Source organism: Megalopta genalis, unplaced genomic scaffold, assembly GCF_051020955.1.
Source record: "Megalopta genalis isolate 19385.01 unplaced genomic scaffold, iyMegGena1_principal scaffold0048, whole genome shotgun sequence".
In the NCBI taxonomy this organism is placed as follows: domain Eukaryota; kingdom Metazoa; phylum Arthropoda; class Insecta; order Hymenoptera; family Halictidae; genus Megalopta; species Megalopta genalis.
Window position 1 is genome coordinate 204,117 of NW_027476117.1, and position 20,451 is coordinate 224,567.

Genomic DNA, 20,451 nt, shown 5'->3' on the forward strand with positions numbered 1-20,451 from the left:
CCGGTTATTTGTTTAAAAGAATCCATAATTGGTCCCACGAGTGTGGTCGGAAAGAAGGTCACCCCGGGCAGAGCCGCCATACCCGGGGAAGGCTAATACACCCGGGGGTCGCCAGGTACCCCGGGGTTGTCCGCTAAAAATTGGTGCACCCACCAACCATAGCTGGCGCTTACTCCAGCTGCACCCTCATCACCGCGCAACACTGCTTGGGGCTAGGGATTTTTTAGAGAGGTTGTCATCCTCGCGGCCCGGCCGGTTAAGGCAAGACCCCCGTTCCTGTAAAACATGACCACAGGTTTACGGTATGTGTCCGACTTTAGTTGGCCCCTCACCTCAAGCCACTCCGGCATGGTAGAACCTGCCAGGGAATAAATTCCCCGCCGGCACAGCCTTGAGGATCATTAGGGCACGAAGCCCCCCCACCACGACAAGGTAGCGGACACGGGGAGGACCTTGACATAACCTTGACATAACCTTGACATAACCTTGACATAACCTTGACATAACCTTGACATAACCTTGACATAACCTTGACATAACCTTGACATAACCTTGACATAACCTTGACATAACCTTGACATAACCTTGACATAACATAACCTTGACATAACCTTGACATAACCTTGACATAACCTTGACATAACCTTGACATAACCTTGACATAACCTTGACATAACCTTGACATAACCTTGACATAACCTTGACATAACCTTGACATAACCTTGACATAACCTTGACATAACCTTGACATAACCTTGACATAACCTTGACATAACCTTGACATAACCTTGACATAACCTTGACATAACCTTGACATAACCTTGACATAACCTTGACATAACCTTGACATAACCTTGACATAACCTTGACATAACCTTGACATAACCTTGACATAACCTTGACATAACCTTGACATAACCTTGACATAACCTTGACATAACCTTGACATAACCTTGACATAACCTTGACATAACCTTGACATAACCTTGACATAACCTTGACATAACCTTGACATAACCTTGACATAACCTTGACATAACCTTGACATAACCTTGACATAACCTTGACATAACCTTGACATAACCTTGACATAACCTTGACATAACCTTGACATAACCTTTTTTTTTTTTTTTTTTTTTTATTTTACGTGGAGGAAATCTGCTCGCCAGACACCCCCGCCCCGCCCGGGGGAGCGGAACGAGGGTAGTGTGGGGTTTGACCCACTAAAACCTCCACGGCGACCTGAGGACGCAGGACCGATCGCTGGCGATTCAACGGGGGAGCCACGGGAACTCTTGAAGAACACTACCGCGGCTCCCCCTCGCCTGGCCGGCCATCAAGATGGTAACGATGGCCGGCCGCGTCCCGGGGGGAGATAAATCCTCCCCCCTAGAATCCATTTAAATTCGGCGGCGCGAGAGGTCGCACCCCGCACCGCCCCGACACGGCGACCGCGCGATTGGTGACCAGGGCCCCCGCCCTGATCACAACGGCCGCCGGGGGGACGACGAGTATATTGGAGGAGGATCACAGTTAACACTCGCCTCCCTCAGACGACTCGTCATCCCCCACTCCCAACAGTGGAGGTCCTCCTCTGTTGGCGGGCGGCGGGCAATGAAATCAGCGTATTCTGGTACACCCGCCGCCCGCCTACTCTCAGCTGCCCGGGGTTTCTCGGCGTGGGCGCGCACGCCGTCCCCGGGCACGTCGGGCGGGATCTGTAAGCTCCCGATCCCGCTCGGCAGCCTCCTTCCGCGACATAACCTCCTCGCAGAGAGAGATTGCTGCCGCCCACTTCCCCGGGCCCTCCAGCATGGCCCCAACTAGGCTGGAGAGTGCGAGGTCGTGGCCGACTTCTCGTTTTAGGACTCGGCGCAGCGCTGAAAAGGCGGGACATTCCTCCAGCGTGTGCTGCGCCGAGTCTTCCTCCGCGCCACAATGGTGGCACACCGTCGTCGCTTCCCGCCCGATGCGACACAGGTAGACACCGAAGCAGCCATGCCCGGTGAACACCTGCGTCGCTCGGTAGGAGAGCCTGCCATGCCGTCTCTCCCGCCACGAGGTGAAGTGCGGCAGGAGAGCCCCGGGGACACGCTCGCCGGCGTGGGAGCAAAGCTCGGCACGCCATCTGGCGAGCGCTAGTCGCCGGGCCTGGAGCTCGAAGCCCTCGACCGTCTCTCGCTCCGGCGGGGCCCCTCGAGCACGGCTGGCGATGCTTGTGCGCCCATAAACATAGGCGCGCACCGCTGCCTGAAGCTCGAAGGGAAGTTCTCCCGCCAGAGCAAGCGCCGCCACGGTAGACGTGGTGCGGTAACCTCTTATGAGGCGGATGGCCATCCGCCTCTGCAGCCGGCGCAACAACAGCGTGTTGCGCCGGCTGGTCATCACGTACGGCGCCCATATTGGGGCACCGTATAAGGCCATAGACCGCACCACGCCCAGGTATAGGCGGCGCACCAAATCTCCCGGTCCCCCGAGGTTGGGCAGCAGGCGGCCCAAAGAGGCCGCCGCCTTTTCGACTCGGGGGACGAGACGGTCGAGATGCGCATCGAAGCTCCAGCGGCTGTCGAGGATCAGTCCGAGATATTTCAACTCGGACTTCACCTCTACGCAGGCTTCTCCAACCCGGATCCACGATCTGGCCGGTGGCCGAGACCGAGGCCGTCCGTGAAACCAGACAGCCTCGGCCTTCTCCGGGGCTATTTTCAGCCCCAGATCGCGGATCCTCGCGACGACGGCTGCCACCGCAACCTCTGCTCGTCGGATGGCCCTCTCGAAGGTACTCCCGACGGCGACCACCAACGTGTCGTCCGCGTAGCAGACGAGGGTGGCACCGTCGGGCAGGGAGGCCTTCTCCAGGACCGCGTTGTAACCCAGGTCCCACAGGAGCGGTCCTAAAACGGACCCCTGCGGGACCCCGCGGTCCACTTCCCTCCGTATCATCCCGCACCGGCCCGGGTATTCAACCCACCTGTCCCGCAGGTAGGCCCCGATCACCCGCCTCAGATAGGGAGGCACCTGGTGATCGACGAGGGCCTCCCTAATGGCGGACCAGGGCAGGGTGTTGAACGCATTGACGATGTCAATGGACACCGCCAAGCACACCCCGCCCCTTGCCACGGCATTGTCCGAGAGGGACTTGAGGCGGTCGATTGCGTCGACCGTCGATCGCCCCTCCCGGAAGCCAAACTGGCAGTCCGCCAGATCGGGGCCGTCGCGGGACAGGTGCCTGGAGAGGCGGGCAACAATGATCTTCTCGAAGATCTTGCCCGCCTCATCCAGGAGACAAATGGGCCGGTACGCGGAGGGAGAATCCCCCGGCCTCCCATCCTTCCTCAAGAGGACCATCCGACTTTCTCTCCATAGGTCGGGGAACGTCCCCGACCTCAGGAGCCCAGAGTAGAGGCTCCTCAGCCTCTCGCCCAGGACGCTCGCGGCGAGCAACCAGACCCGGCCGGGGATACCGTCCGGCCCCGGGGCTGTATTCTTGCCCCGGAGCCATTTGACGACCCCGGCCATCTCCTCCGGCGCGACCTCAAGATCCGGGGACCACTCATGTTCCTCTGGCTCAGGGACGGGCCGGGACGCCTCCCCGCTAACGGGGAATAAAGCGTCCACGACCCGCCCGAGCAGCCCCGGATCCAGGCTCTCCGTCACGGGGGGCGCCCAGGGACGTAATCGTCCCAATGCCATCTTGTATGGGCGCCCCCACGGATCTCGGTTCAGAGAGCCGAGGAGATCGCGCCAGGCCTGGTCCTTTGCCCGCCTGATGGCCAGCTGCAGGGCGACCACCTTCTCCCGATATAGCCCGTACAGCTGGGCAGCCAGCACGTCGTCCGTTCGTCGTCGTCGACGGGCGCGAGCGTACTGGCGTCGCGCGCGGACGCACTCGGTGCGTAATTCCGCTATTTCGCGCGACCACCAGTACACTGCCTTCCTCGGGAAGACCCTAGCCCGTGGCATGGCGACGTCGCAAACCGACGTCATTGCGCCCCGGAACCAATGGGCCTCCCCATTCCCGTCGACTGGCCCGGTCGATGTTGCCGGCCAGGCCACGACGTGGGCTGCCGCCATCAGAGCGTCCCGGTCGAGGCGCTTCAGCGCCCACCGCGGCTGAGGCGAACCTTCATCGGCGGTGCGACGACGGGGTGTCGATGGTGGGGCGGCGGAGAGGTCGAGAACTATGTATCTGTGGTCAGACAACGTCTCGACCCCTTCCGCCACCCTCCACCCCGTAATACGGCGCGCGGCCGGGGGCGTTGCCCACGAAAGGTCAACGATGGACCCCCCGTTATGCCGCACGCACGTATGGACCGAGCCCGTGTTCAGGAGACGGAGCTCCAGTCCCGCCGCCCAATCCAGAACCTCCCGGCCCCTCGAGTCAGTCCCGGGGGAACCCCAAGCCGTGGCCTTGGCATTGAAGTCCCCCAGGACCAGCACCGGACGGGGATGGCAGCGGGAGACGCATCTCCCTACCCCGTCCAGATACTGCTCAAACTCTTCGAGGGACCACCTTGGAGGTGCGTATATCGCCACAACCGCGGTGCCGCCCCAATCAACGGCCACGTATCCCAGGCCGCGCTCGATAACCGAGCACGGCGGGGACCCCGGCCTCCCAGCCCAAATAACCGCGGCGGAGCCAATCGAGTCCCCCATCCAGTGTGGATGTTTGGGGACCCTGTGCGGCTCCGCCACGACTGCCAACGCGGCACCCCGCTCGGCCATGCATTGAAACAGGAGATCCTGCGCTCTGGCCGAGCAGTTGAGGTTAACTTGTATTATCGGGCCCGGGGGCCCCATTACACAGCCGTGTCCATCGCCGTCACGGCCGCGGATGCGGTGGCGTCTGGGACTATAGTGGCCCCATCCGCCCCCGCGGGCGCGGCGGTAGCATCAGGCAGTGCCGCCTTTTCCTTGCTGGCCACGGTGGTTGCTGCCTTGGCCATCGTGGTTACCTTCCCTTTTTTATTAAGTCTGGCAGACGGCCTTTGGCCGCCTACCTTGCCTCGCCTCACACTGGCAGGACATGCCCGGCTGCCGAGGCGGTGACCAGACGGCCTGCCCGCGCCCGCACAAAACGGACAATTGGGCGTGGCCGTACAGGCTGCCACCTTATGGTCCCGACTGCCGCATCTATAACAGCAGTCGGACCTATCCTCGGCAGCAGTGCACCGCTGACTGGTGTGGCCAACACCAAGGCAACGGTAACACTGCAGAGGCCGGGCACTCAGGGCCTCCACGGCTGCCTGGGTCCAGCCGACGGTTATCCGGCCCGCGACAGCAACCTTGCGAGCGGCCGCGGCAGGACATCGGACCCAGAGGGTGCCCAATCCCGAGGGGGAAGATCGGATTTCGCCGGTATTGATGTCCCCCTCGCTGCACCCGCCCACGCGGGCAACAGCTGCAGCGACCTCCGCCGGCGTGGTCGAATCGACCAGGCCGCGCACCCTAAGGTCAGCTTTTTTGACCGGACGCGCGACCTTTACGCCGGTGCCTGCCAGCGCTTCTGCCACTTTTGTGGCGAGGACGGTGGCCTTGGCGGCCCCATCGGTGCCAGGGACTTCCAAAATTAACCCCCCAGTCACCGCCCTTCGCGGCCTCAGCGAGGCGATGCCAATTTCTGCCAGGTCCACCTTGGACCTGGCAGTGGCCATCGCCTGCGCGTAAGTAATGTCCACGCCAGACGGAACCGTTATGGTAACCGCTGCTGTGCGTGGCGGTCGCGGAGGCAGTGGTGTCTTCCTGGGGGCCGCCGGGACCACCCGTCCTTTTTTATTATTCGCCGCCGCAGTGGCCTTGGCAGCCGCCTTTTTAGCCTTGCGGCCAACCACCTGGGACCACGCCTCCTGGGGCGGAGGCGCGGCAGAGGGTAGCGCCGATTCTGCTCGCGGTCGAGCGGGCTCCGTCTGGGCCGCTATAGCCACCCCAGCTTTCCCACCTTTCTTCTTCTTCTTCGTCTTCCGCCCCACCCTGTCCGAAGACTGTGCGGGGACGGACGGCCCAGGTGCCACCGATCGCAGGGCCGAGTCCGTTCGCGGCGCGAGCTCCCTCCTGAATGACGCCAATTTGGCGTCTATCAGGGCGCCTATTTGCGCCAGAAAATCTGCGGGCGCAGCCGCAGGCGGTGGCGAGGACTTTTCTTGCCAGGAGCGATGGCAATCCCGGGCGCCGACGATCGGCGGCGATACTGAGCCCTCTCCCGGGCGCGGTGGCGGAGGCATTGCGGCAGCAGCCGTTCTCGCCTCCACCACCTGCCGGAGCCGTGCCACCTCCGCCTGCAGCTCCGTCATTTGTCCCCTGAGGCCGGCATTTTCGGCCTCCAGGACACGCGTGGCCTCGGTAGCTGACCTAACCGCAAGCTCGGACACCCCCACCCTGCCGTTTAAGGCGGCCACCCTTAGGGCGCGGGCCAAATTGCCCTTCAGCCCCTTTGACACGCCGGAGATCCTGGCCACTTCATCCAGGCTCTCCAATATAGCGGCCGCGACATCGCGCGTTGGACGGTTGCGGAAATTTTCCGCTATATCCGTCTCGTCCGGGAGCGGGACGCTCGACCGCGATGGTCTCGGCACGGGGGCTCCCGGGTCGAATATCGCCGCCACCTCCCTTGCCTCGGCCTCCAGCTGCGAAGCCTCGGCCAGCCTAAGTTTGGCCTCTGCGAGGCCAACATATTCGCCGGTCGTCGGCGGCCGTCCTCTTTTCCTCGCTGACGACGAGCCCGGGACACTCTGCGATGAGTGGTGGGAGGAGACAGAGAAATCTGACTCCTCCCCCTCATCGCACTCACCAAGGCCCGCTGCGGTCCTCTTTTTGCCGCGTGTCGCCGAATGCCTCCGCGACACCGGCTCTGTGCATCTTTTGAGGCGCACGATAGGCCCGCGCACCTCCACCTCACGCTCGTTTCCCCCCTCCCCGGTTGTTTGTGAAAAAGTAGACTCCATACTTAATCCCACGAGTGTGGTCGGAAAGGAGGTCACCCCGGGTAGAGCCGCCATACCCGGGGAAGGCTAATACGCCCGGGGGGTCGCCAGGTACCCCGGGGTTGTCCGCTAACGATTGGTGCACCCACCAACCATAGCTGGCGCTTACTCCAGCTACGCCCTCTTCACCGCGCAACACTGCTTGGGGCTAGGGATTTTTTAGAGAGGTTGTCATCCTCGCGGCCCGGCCGGTTAAGGCAAGACCCCCGTTCCTGTAAAACATGACCACAGGTTTACGGTATGTGTCCGACTTTAGTTGGCCCCTCACCTCAAGCCACTCCGGCATGGTAGAACCTGCCAGGGTATAAATTCCCCGCCGGCACAGCCTTGAGGATCATTAGGGCACGAAGCCCCCCCACCACGACAAGGTAGCGGACACGGGGGGGACCTTGACATAACCTTGACATAACCTTGACATAACCTTGACATAACCTTGACATAACCTTGACATAACCTTGACATAACCTTGACATAACCTTTTTTTTTTTTTTTTTTTTTATTTTACGTGGAGGAAATCTGCTCGCCAGACACCCCCGCCACGCCCGGGGGAGCGGGACGAGGGTAGTGTGGGGTTTGACCCACTAAAACCTCCACGGCGACCTGAGGACGCAGGACCGATCGCTGGCGATTCAACGGGGGAGCCACGGGAACTCTTGAAGAACACTACCGCGGCTCCCCCACGCCTGGCCGGCCATCAAGATGGTAACGATGGCCGGCCGCGTCCCGGGGGGTGATAAATCCTCCCCCCTAAAATCCATTTTAATTTAAATTCGGCGGCGCGAGGGGTCGCACCCCGCACAGCCCCGACACGGCGACCGCGCGATAGGTGACCAGGGCCCCCGCCCTGATCACAGCGGCCGCCGGGGAGACGACGAGTATATTGGAGGAGGATCACAGTTAACCCTCGCCTCCTTCAGGCGACTCGTCATCCCCAACTCCCAACAGTGGAGGTCCTCCTCTGTTGGCGGGCGGCGGGCAATGAAACCAGCATGTTCTGGTACACCCGCCGCCCGCCTACTCTCAGCTGCCCGGGGTTTCTCGGCGTGGGCGCGCACGCCGTCCCCGGGCACGTCGGGCGGGATCTGTAAGCTCCCGATCCCGCTCGGCAGCCTCCCTCCGCGACATAACCTCCCCGCAGAAAGAGATTGCTGCCGCCCACTTCCCCGGGCTCTCCAGCATGGCCCCAACTAGGCTGGAGAGTGCGAGGTCGTAACCGACTTCCCGTTTTAGGACTCGGCGCAGCGCTGAAAAGGCGGGACATTCCTCCAGCGTGTGCTGCGCCGAGTCTTCCTCCGCGCCACAATGGTGGCACACCGTCGTCGCTTCCCGCCCGATGCGACACAGGTAGACACCGAAGCAGCCATGCCCGGTGAACACCTGCGTCGCTCGGTAGGAGAGCCTGCCATGCCGTCTCTCCCGCCACGAGGTGAAGTGCGGCAGGAGAGCCCCGGGGACGCGCTCGCCGGCGTGGGAGCAAAGCTCGGCACGCCATCTGGCGAGCGCTAGTCGCCGGGCCTGGAGCTCGAAGCCCTCGACCGTCTCACGCTCCGGCGGGGCCCCTCGAGCACGGCTGGCGATGCTAGTGCGCCTATAAACATAGGCGCGCACCGCCGCTTGAAGCTCGAAGGGAAGTTCTCCCGCCAGAGCAAGCGCCGCCACGGTAGACGCGGTGCGGTAACCTCTTATGAGGCGGATGGCCATCCGCCTCTGCAGCCGGCGCAACAACAGCGTGTTGCGCCGGCTGGTCATCACGTACGGCGCCCAGATTGGGGCACCGTATAAGGCCATAGACCGCACCACGCCCAGGTATAGGCGGCGCACCAAATCTCCCGGTCCCCCGAGGTTGGGCAGCAGGCGGCCCAAAGAGGCCGCCGCCTTTTCGACTCCGGGGACGAGACGGTCGAGATGCGCATCGAAGCACCAGTGGCTGTCGAGGATCAGTCCGAGATATTTCAACTCGGACTTCACCTCGACGCAGGCTTCTCCAACCCGGATCCACGATCTGGCCGGTGGCCGAGACCGAGGCCGTCCGTGGAACCAGACAGCCTCGGCCTTCTCCGGGGCTATTTTCAGCCCCAGATCGCGGATCCTCGCGACGACGGCTGCCACCGCAACCTCTGCTCGTCGGATGGTCCTCTCGAAGGTACTCCCGACGGCGACCACCAACGTGTCGTCCGCGTAGCAGACGAGGGTGGCACCGTCGGGCAGGGAGGCCTTCTCCAGGACCGCGTTGTAACCCAGGTCCCACAGGAGCGGTCCTAAAACGGACCCCTGCGGGACCCCGCGGTCCGCTTCCCTCCGTATCATCCCGTACCGGCCCGGGTATTCGACCCACCTGTCCCGCAGGTAGGCTCCGATCACCCGCCTCAGATAGGGAGGCACCTGGTGATCGACGAGGGCCTCCCTAATGGCGGACCAGGGCAGGGTGTTGAACGCATTGACGATGTCAATGGACACCGCCAAGCACACCCCGCCCCTTGCCACGGCATTATCCGAGAGGGACTTGAGACGGTCGATAGCGTCGACCGTCGATCGCCCCTCCCGGAAGCCAAACTGGCAGTCCGCTAGATCGGGGCCGTCGCGGGACAGGTGTCTGGAGAGGCGGGCAACAATGATCTTCTCGAAGATCTTGCCCGCCTCATCCAGGAGACAAATGGGCCGGTACGCGGAGGGAGAATCCCCCGGCCTCCCATCCTTCCTCAAGAGGACCATCCGACTTTCTCTCCATAGGTCGGGGAACGTCCCCGACCTCAGGAGCCCAGAGTAGAGGCTCCTCAGCCTCTCCCCCAGGACGCTCGCGGCGAGCAACCAGACCCGGCCGGGGATACCGTCCGGCCCCGGGGCGGTATTCTTGCCCCGGAGCCATTTGACGACCCCGGCCATCTCCTCCGGCGCGACCTCAAGATCCGGGGACCACTCATGTTCCTCTGGCTCAGGGACGGGCCGGGACGCCCTCACGCTAACGGGGAATAAAGCGTCCACGACCCGCCCGAGCAGCCCCGGATCCAGGCTCTCCGTCACGGGGGGCGCCCAGGGGCGTAATCGTCCCAATGCCATCTTGTATGGGCGCCCCCACGGATCTCGGTTCAGAGAGCCGAGGAGATCGCGCCAGGCCTGGTCCTTCGCTCGCCTGATGGCCAGCTGCAGGGCGACCACCTTCTCCCGATATCGCCCGTACAGCTGGGCAGCCAGCACGTCGTCCGTACGTCGTCGTCGACGGGCGCGAGCGTACTGGCGCCGCGCGTGGACGCACTCGGTGCGTAATTCCGCTATTTCGCGCGACCACCAGTACACCGCCTTCCTCGGGAAGACCCTGGCCCGGGGCATGGCGACGTCGCAAATCGACGTCATTGCGCCCCGGAACCAATGGGCCTCCCCATTCCCGTCGACTGGCCCGGCCGGTGTTGCTGGCCAGGCCACGACGTGGGCTGCCGCCATCAGAGCGTCCTGGTCGAGGCGCTTCAGCGCCCACCGCGGCTGAGGCGAACCGTCATCGGCGGGGCGACGACGGGGTGTCGATGTTAGGGCGGCGGAGAGGCCGAGAACTATGTATCTATGGTCAGACAACGTCTCGACCCCTTCCGCCACCCTCCACCCCGTAATACGGCGCGCGGCCGGGGGCGTTGCCCACGAAAGGTCAACGATGGACCCCCCGTTATGCCGCACGCACGTATGGACCGAGCCCGTGTTCAGGAGACGGAGCCCCAGTCCCGCCGCCCAATCCAGCACCTCCCGGCCCCTCGAATCAGTCCCGGGGGAACCCCAAGGCGTGGCCTTGGCATTGAAGTCCCCCAGGACCAGCACCGGACGGGGATGGCAGCGGGAGACGCATCTCCCTACCCCGTCCAGATACTGCTCAAACTCTTCGAGGGACCACCTTGGAGGTGCGTATATCGCCACAACCGCGGTGCCGCCCCAATCAACGGCCACGTATCCCAGGCCGCGCTCGATAAGCGAGCACGGCGGGGACCCCGGCCTCCCAGCCCAAATAATCGCGGCGGAGCCAATCGAGTCCCCCATCCAGTGTGGATGTTTGGGCACCCTGTGCGGCTCCGCCACGACTGCCAACCCGGCACCCTGCTCGGCCAGGCATTGAAACAGGAGATCCTGCGCCCTGGCCGAGCAGTTGAGATTAACTTGTATTATCGGGCCCGGGGGCCCCATTACACAGCCGTGTCCATCGCCGTCACGGCCGCGGATGCAGTGGCGTCTGGGACTTTAGTGGCCCCATCCGCCCACGCGGGCGCGGCGGTAGCATCAGGCGGTGCCGCCTTTTCGTTGCTGGCCACGGTGGTCGCTGCCTTGGCCATCGTGGTTTCCTTCCCTTTTTTATTGAATCTGGCAGACGACCTTTGGCCGCCTACCTTGCCTCGCCTCGCACTGACAGGACACGCCCGGCCGCCGAGGCGGTGACCAGAAGGCCTGCCCGCGCCCGCACAAAGCGGACAATTGGGCGTGGCCGTACAGGCTGCCACCTTATGGTCCCGACTGCCGCATCTATAGCAGCAGTCGGACCTATCCTCGGCAGAAGTGCACCGCTGACTGGTGTGGCCAACATCAAGGCAACGGTAACACTGCAGAGGCCGGGCACTCAGGGCCTCCACGGCTGCATGGGTCCAGCCGACGGTTATCCGGCCCGCGACAGCAACCTTGCGAGCGGCCGCGGCAGGACATCGGACCCAGAGGGTGCCCAATCCCGAGGGGGAAGACCGGATTTCGCCGGTATTGATGTCCCCCTCGCTGCACCCGCCCACGCGGGCAACAGCCGCAGCGACCTCCGCCGGCGTGGTCGAATCGACCAGGCCGCGCACCCTAAGGTCAGCTTTTTTGACCGGACGCGCGACCTTTACGCCGGTGCCTGCCAGCGCTTCCGCCACTTTTGTGGCGAGGACGGTGGCCTTGGCGGCCCCATCGGTGCCAGGGACTTCCAAAATTAACCCCCCAGTCACCGCCCTTCGCGGCCTCAGCGAGGCGATGCCAATTTCTGCCAGGTCCACCTTGGACCTGGCAGTGGCCATCGCCTGCGCGTAAGTAATGTCCACGCCAGACGGAACCGTTATGGTAACCGCTGCTGTGCGTGGCGGTCGCGGAGGCAGGGGTGTCTTCCTGGGGGCCGCCGGGACCACCCGTCCTTTTTTATTATTCGCCGCCGCAGTGGCCTTGGCAGCCGCCTTTTTAGCCTTGCGGCCAACCACCTGGGACCACGCCTCCTGGGGCGGAGGCGCGGCAGAGGGTAGCGCCGATTCTGCTCGCGGTCGAGCGGGCTCCGTCTGGGCCGCTATAGCCGCCCCAGCTTTCCCACCTTTCATCTTCTTCTTCGTCTTCCGCCCCACCCTGTCCGAAGACTGTGAGGGGACGGACGGCCCAGGTGCCACCGATCGCAGGGCCGAGTCCGTTCGCGGCGCGAGCTCCCTCCTGAATGACGCCAATTTGGCGTCTATCAGGGCGCTTATCTGCGCCAGAAAATCTGCGGGCGCAGTCGCATGTGGGGGCGAGGACTTTTCTTGCCCGGAGCGTTGGCAGTCCCGGGCGGCGACGATCGGCGGCGATACTGAGCCCTCTCCCGGGCGCGGCGGCGGAGGCATTGCGGCAGCAGCCGTACTCGCCTCCACCACCTGCCGGAGCCGAGCCACCTCCGCCCGCAGCTCCGTCATTTGCCCCCTGAGGACGGCATTCTCTGCCTCCAGGGCACGCGTGGCGTCGGTAGCTGACCTAACCGCAAGCTCGGACACCCCCACCCTGCCGTTTAAGGCGGCCACCCTTAGGGCGCGGGCCAAATTGCCCTTCAGCCCCTTTGACACGCCGGAGATCCTGGCCACTTCATCCAGGCTCTCCAATATAGCGGTCGCGACATCCCGCGTTGGACGGTTGCGGAAATTTTCCGCTATATCCGTCTCGTCCGGGAGCGGGACGCTCGACCGCGATGGTCTCGGCACGGGGGCTCCCGGGACGAATATCGCCGCCACCTCCCTTGCCTCGGCCTCCAGCTGCGAAGCCTCGGCCAGCCTAAGTTTGGCCTCTGCGAGGCCAACATATTCGCCGGTCGTCGGCGGCCGTCCTCTTTTCCTCGCTGACGACGAGCCCGGGACACTCTGCGATGAGTGGTGGGAGGAGACAGAGAAATCTGACTCCTCCCCCTCATCGCACTCACCAAGGCCCGCTGCGGTCCTCTTTTTGCCGCGTGTCGCCGAATGCCTCCGCGACACCGGCTCTGTGCATCTTTTGAGGCGCACGATAGGCCCGCGCACCTCCACCTCACGCTCGTTTCCCCCCTCCCCGGTTGTTTGTGAAAAAGTAGACTCCATACTTAATCCCACGAGTGTGGTCGGAAAGGAGGTCACCCCGGGTAGAGCCGCCATACCCGGGGAAGGCTAATACGCCCGGGGGGTCGCCAGGTACCCCGGGGTTGTCCGCTAACGATTGGTGCACCCACCAACCATAGCTGGCGCTTACTCCAGCTACGCCCTCTTCACCGCGCAACACTGCTTGGGGCTAGGGATTTTTTAGAGAGGTTGTCATCCTCGCGGCCCGGCCGGTTAAGGCAAGACCCCCGTTCCTGTAAAACATGACCACAGGTTTACGGTATGTGTCCGACTTTAGTTGGCCCCTCACCTCAAGCCACTCCGGCATGGTAGAACCTGCCAGGGAATAAATTCCCCGCCGGCACAGCCTTGAGGATCATTAGGGCACGAAGCCCCCCCACCACGACAAGGTAGCGGACACGGGGGGGAACCTTGACATAACCTTGACATAACCTTTTTTTTTTTTTTTAATTTTACGTGGAGGAAATCTGCTCGCCAGACACCCCCGCCCCGCCCGGGGGAGCGGGACGAGGGTAGTGTGGGGTTCGACCCACTAAAACCTCCACGGCGACCTGAGGACGCTACACCGATCGCTGGCGATTCAACGGGGGAGCCACGGGAACTCTTGAAGAACACTACCGCGGCTCCCCCTCGCCTGGCCGGCCATCAAGGTGGTAACGATGGCCGGCCGCGTCCCGGGGGGAAATAAAATAAATCCTCCCCCCCAAAATCCATTTAAATTCGGCGGCGCGAGGGGTCGCACCCCGCACCGCCCCGACACGGCGACCGCGCGATAGGTGACCAGGGCCCCCGCCATGATCACAGCGGCCGCCGGGGGAACGACGAGTATATTGGAGGAGGATCACAGTTAACCCTCCCCTCCATCAGGCGACTCGTCATCCCCCACTCCCAACAGTGGAGGTCCTCCTCTGTTGGCGGGCGGCGGGCAATGAAACCAGCATGTTCTGGTACACCCGCCGCCCGCCTACTCTCAGCTGCCCGGGGTTTCTCGGCGTGGGCGCGCACGCCGTCCCCGGGCACGTCGGGCGGGATCTGTAAGCTCCCGATCCCACTCGGCAGCCTCCTTCCGCGACATAACATCCTCGCAGAAAGAGATTGCTGCCGCCCACTTCCCCGGGCTCTCCAGCATGGCCCCAACTAGGCTGGAGAGTGCGAGGTCGTGACCGACTTCCCGTTTTAGGACTCGGCGCAGCGCTGAAAAGGCGGGACATTCCTCCAGCGTGTGCTGCGCCGAGTCTTCCTCCGCGCCACAATGGTGGCACACCGTCGTCGCTTCCCGCCCGATGCGACACAGGTAGACACCGAAGCAGCCATGCCCGGTGAACACCTGCGTCGCTCGGTAGGAGAGCCTGCCATGCCGTCTCTCCCGCCACGAGGTGAAGTGCGGCAGGAGAGCCCCGGGGACGCGCTCGCCGGCGTGGGAGCAAAGCTCGGCACGCCATCTGGCGAGCGCTAGTCTCCGGGCCTGGAGCTCGAAGCCCTGGACCGTCTCTAGCTCCGGCGGGGCCCCTCGAGCACGGCTGGCGATGCTTGTGCGCCCATAAACATAGGCGCGCGCCGCCGCCTGAAGCTCGAAGGGAAGTTCTCCCGCCAGAGCAAGCGCCGCCACGGTAGACGTGGTGCGGTAACCTCTTATGAGGCGGATGGCCATCCGCCTCTGCAGCCGGCGCAACAATAGCGTGTTGCGCCGGCTGGTCATCACGTACGGCGCCCATATTGGGGCACCGTATAAGGCCATAGACCGCACCACGCCCAGGTATAGGCGGCGCACCAAATCTCCCGGTCCCCCGAGGTTGGGCAGCAGGCGGCCCAAAGAGGCCGACGCCTTTTCGACTCGGGGGACGAGACGGTCGAGATGCGCATCGAAGCCCCAGTGGCTGTCGAGGATCAGTCCGAGATATTTCAACTCGGACTTCACCTCGACGCAGGCTTCTCCAACCCGGATCCACGATCTGGCCGGTGGCCGAGACCGAGGCCGTCCGTGAAACCAGACAGCCTCGGCCTTCTCCGGGGCTATTTTCAGCCCCAGATCGTGGATCCTCGCGACGACGGCTGCCACCGCAACCTCTGCTCGACGGATGGTCCTCTCGAAGGTACTCCCGACGGCGACCACCAACGTGTCGTCCGCGTAGCAGACGAGGGTGGCACCGTCGGGCAGGGAGGCCTTTTCCAGGACCGCGTTGTAACCTAGGTCCCACAGGAGCGGTCCTAAAACGGACCCCTGCGGGACCCCGCGGTCCACTTCCCTCCGTATCATCCCGCACCGGCCCGGGTATTCAACCCACCTGTCCCGCAGGTAGGCCCCGATCACCCGCCTCAGATAGGGAGGCACCTGGTGATCGACGAGGGCCTCCCTAATGGCGGACCAGGGCAGGGTGTTGAACGCATTGACGATGTCAATGGACACCGCCAAGCACACCCCGCCCCTTGCCACGGCATTGTCCGAGAGGGACTTGAGACGGTCGATTGCGTCGACCGTCGATCGCCCCTCCCGGAAGCCAAACTGGCAGTCCGCCAGATCTGGGCCGTCGCGGGACAGGTGTCTGGAGAGGCGGGCAACAATGATCTTCTCGAAGATCTTGCCCGCCTCATCCAGGAGACAAATGGGCCGGTACGCGGAGGGAGAATCCCCCGGCCTCCCATCCTTCCTCAAGAGGACCATCCGACTTTCTCTCCATAGGTCGGGGAACGTCCCCGACCTCAGGAGCCCAGAGTAGAGGCTCCTCAGCCTCTCGCCCAGGACGCTCGCGGCGAGCAGCCAGACCCGGCCGGGGATACCGTCCGGTCCCGGGGCGGTATTCTTGCCCCGGAGCCATTTGACGACCCCGGCCATCTCCTCCGGCGCGACCTCAAGATCCGGGGACCACTCATGTTCCTCTGGCTCAGGGACAGGCCGGGACGCCTCCCCGCTAACGGGGAATAAAGCGTCCACGACCCGCCCGAGCAGCCCCGGATCCAGGCTCTCCGTCACGGGGGGCGCCCAGGGACGCAATCGTCCCAATGCCATCTTGTATGGGCGCCCCCACGGATCTCGGTTCAGAGAGCCGAGGAGATCGCGCCAGGCCTGGTCCTTCGCTCGCCTGATGGCCAGCTGCAGGGCGACCACCTTCTCCCGATATCGCCCGTACAGCTGGGCAGCCAGCACGTCGTCCGTACGTCGTCGTCGACGGGCGCGTGCGTACCGGCGTCGCGCGCCGACGCACTCGGTGCGTAATTCCGCTATCGCGCGCGACCACCAGTACACCGCCTTCCTCGGGAAGACCCTGGCCCGGGGCATGGCTACGTCGCAAATGGACGTCATTGCGCCACGGAACCAATGGGCCTCCCCATTCCCGTCGACTGGCCCGGCCGGTGTTGCTGGCCAGGCCACGACGTGGGCCGCCGCCATCAGAGCGTCCTGGTCGAGGCGCTTCAGCGCCCACCGCGGTCGAGGCGAACCTTCATCGGCGGGGCGACGACGGAGTGTCGATGGTGGGGCGGCGGAGAGGTCGAGAACTATGTATCTGTGGTCAGACAACGTCTCGACCCCTTCCGCCACCCTCCACCCCGTAATACGGCGCGCAGCCTGGGGCGTTGCCCACGAAAGGTCAACGATGGACCCCCCGTTATGCCGCACGCACGTATGGACCGAGCCCGTGTTCAGGAGACGGAGCTCCAGTCCCGCCGCCCAATCCAGCACCTCCCGGCCCCTCGAATCAGTCCCGGGGGAACCCCAAGCCGTGGTCTTGGCATTAAAGTCCCCCAGGACCAGCACCGGACGGGGATGGCAGCGGGAGACGCATCTCCCTACCCCGTCCAGATACTGCTCAAACTCTTCGAGGGACCACCTTGGAGGTGCGTATATCGCCACAACCGCGGTGCCGCCCCAATCGACGGCCACGTATCCCAGGCCGCGCTCGATAAGCGAGCACGGCGGGGACCCCGGCCTCCCAGCCCAAATAATCGCGGCGGAGCCAATCGAGTCCCCCATCCAGTGTGGATGTTTGGGGACCCTGTGCGGCTCCGCCACGACTGCCAACCCGGCACCCAGCTCGGCCAGGCATTGAAACAGGAGATCCTGCGCTCTGGCCGAGCAGTTGAGGTTAACTTGTATTATCGGGCCCGGGGGCCCCATTACACAGCCGTGTCCATCGCCGTCACGGCCGCGGATGCGGTGGCGTCTGGGACTTTAGTGGCCCCATCCGCCCCCGCGGGCGCGGCGGTAGCATCAGGCGGTGCCGCCTTTTCCTTGCTGGCCACGGTGGTCGCTGCCTTGGCCATCGTGGTTACCTTCCCTTTTTTATTAAGTCTGGAAGACGGTCTTTGGCCGCCTACCTTGCCTCGCCTCACACCGGCAGGACATGCTTGGCTGCCGAGGCGGTGACCAGACGGCTTGCCCGCGCCAGCACAAAGCGGACAATTGGGCGAGGCCGTACAGACTGCCACCTTGTGGTCACGACTGCCGCATCTATAACAGCAGTCGGATCTATCCTCGGCAGAAGTGCACCGCTGACTGGTGTGGCCAACACCAAGGCAACGGTAACACTGCAGAGGCCGGGCACTCAGGGCCTCCACGGCTGCCTGGGTCCAGCCGACGGTTATCCGGCCCGCGACAGCAGCCTTGCGAGCGGCCGCGGCAGGACATCGGACCCAGAGGGTGCCCAATCCCGAGGGAGAAGACCGGATTTCGCCGGTATTGATGTCCCCCTCGCTGCACCCGCCCACGCGGGCAACAGCCGCAGCGACCTCCGCCGGCGTGGTCGAATCGACCAGGCCGCGCACCCTAAGGTCAGATTTTTTGACCGGACGCGCGACCTTTACGCCGGTGCCTGCCAGCGCTTCTGCCACTTTTGTGGCGAGGACGGTGGCCTTGGCGGCCCCATCGGTGCCAGGGACCTCCAAAATTAACCCCCCAGTCACCGCCCTTCGCGGCCTCAGCGAGGCGATGCCAATTTCTGCCAGGTCAACCTTGGACCTGGCAGTGACCATCGCCTGCGCGTAGGTAATGTCCACGCCAGACGGAACAGTAATGGTAACCGCTGCTGTGCGTGGCGGTCGAGGAGGCAGGGATGTCTTCCTGGGGGCCGCCGGGACCACCCGTCCTTTTTTATTCGCGGCCGCTGTGGCCTTGGCAGCCGCCTTTTTGGCCTTCCGGCCAACCACCTGGGACCACGCCTCCTGGGGTGGAGGCGCAGCAGAGGGTAGCGCCGATTCTGCTCGCGGTCGAGCGGGCTCCGTCTGGGCCGCTATAGCCGTCCCAGCTTTCCCACCTTTCTTCTTCTTCTTCGTCTTCCGCCGCACCCTGTCCGAAGACTGTGAGGGGACGGACGGCCCAGGGGCCACCGATCGCAGGGCCGAGTCCGTTCGCGGCGCGAGCTCCCTCCTGAAGCACGCCAATTTGGCGTCTATCAGGGCGCCTATCTGTGCCAGAAAATCTGCGGGCGCAGCCGCAGGTGGTGGCGAGGACTTTTCTTGCCCGGAGCGATGGCAATCCCGGGCGCCGACGATCGGCGGCGATACTGAGCCCTCTCCCGGTCGCGGCGGAGGAGGCATTGCGGCAGCAGCCGTTCTCGCCTCCACCACCTGCCGGAGCCGGGCCACCTCCGCCCGCAGCTCCGTCATTTGCCCCCTGAGGACGGCATTCTCGGCCTCCAGGGCACGCGTGGCGTCGGTAGCTGACCTAACCGCAAGCTCGCACACCCCCACCCTGCCGTTTAAAGCGGCCACCCTCAGGGCGCGGGCCAAGTTGCCCTTCAGCCCCTTCGAAACGCCGGAGATCCTGGCCACCTCATCCAGGCTCTCCAATATAGCGGCCGCGACATCCCGCGTCGGACGGTTGCGGAAATTTTCCGCTATATCCGTCTCGTCCGGGAGCGGGACGCTCGACCGCGATGGTCTCGGCACGGGGGCTCCCGGGTCGAATATCGCCGCCACCTCCCTTGCCTCGGCCTCCAGCTGCGAAGCCTCGGCCAGCCTAAGTTTGGCCTCTGCGAGGCCAACATATTCGCCGGTCGTCGGCGGCCGTCCTCTCTTTCTCGCTGACGACGAGCCCGGGACACTCTGCGATGAGTGGTTTGAGGAGACAGAGAAATCTGACTCCTCCCCCTCATCGCACTCACCAAGGCCCGCTGCGGTCCTCTTTTTGCCGCGTGTTGCAGAATGCCTCCGCGACACCGGCTCTGTACATCTTTTGAGGCGCACGATAGGCCCGCGCACCTCCACCTCACGCTCGTTTCCCCCCTCCCCGGTTATTTGTGAAAAAGAATCCATAATTGGCCCCACGAGTGTGGTCGGAAAGAAGGTCACCCCGGGCAGAGCCGCCATACCCGGGGAAGGCTAATACACCCGGGGGTCGCCAGGTACCCCGGGGTTGTCCGCTAAAGATTGGTGCACCCACCAACCATAGCTGGCGCTTACTCCAGCTACACCCTCATCACCGCGCAGCACTGCTTGGGGCTAGGGATTTTTTAGAGAGGTTGTCATCCTCGCGGCCCGGCCGGTTAAGGCAAGACCCCCGTTCCTGTAAAACATGACCACAGGTTTACGGTATGTGTCCGACTTTAGTTGGCCCCTCACCTCAAGCCACTCCGGCATGGTAGAACCTGCCAGGGAATAAAGTCCCCGCCGGCACAGCCTTGAGGATCATTAGGGCACGAAGCCCCCCCACCACGACAAGGTAGCGGACACGGGGGGGAACCTTGACATAACCTTTTTTTTTTTTTTTTTTTTATTTTACGTGGAGGAAATCTGCTCGCCAGACGCCCCCGCCCCGCCCGGGGGAGCGGGACGAGGGTAGTGTGGGGTTTGACCCACTAAAACCTCCACGGCGACCTGAGGACGCAGGACCGATCGCTGGCGATTCAACGGGGGAGCCACGGGAACTCTTGAAGAACACTACCGCGGCTCCCCCTCGCCTGGCCGGCCATCAAGATGGTAACGATGGCCGGCCGCGTCCCGGGGGGAAATAAAATACATCCTCCCCCCTAAAATCCATTTAAATTCGGCGGCGCGAGGGGTCGCACCCCGCACCGCCCCGACACGGCGACCGCGCGATAGGTGACCAGGGCCCCCGCCCTGATCACATCGGCCGCTGGGGGGACGACGAGTATATTGGAGGAGGATTACAGTTAACCCTCGCCTCCTTCAGGCGATTCGTCATCCCCCATCCC

General features: G+C 63.8%; 1 protein-coding gene across 1 annotated transcript in view; it reads right to left on the minus strand.

The window, feature by feature from the left end:
* The window catches only part of LOC143261349 (uncharacterized), a 170,800-nt gene that overhangs the window by 15,657 nt on the left and 134,692 nt on the right, over nt 1-20,451 (minus strand). The window lies entirely within an intron of this gene.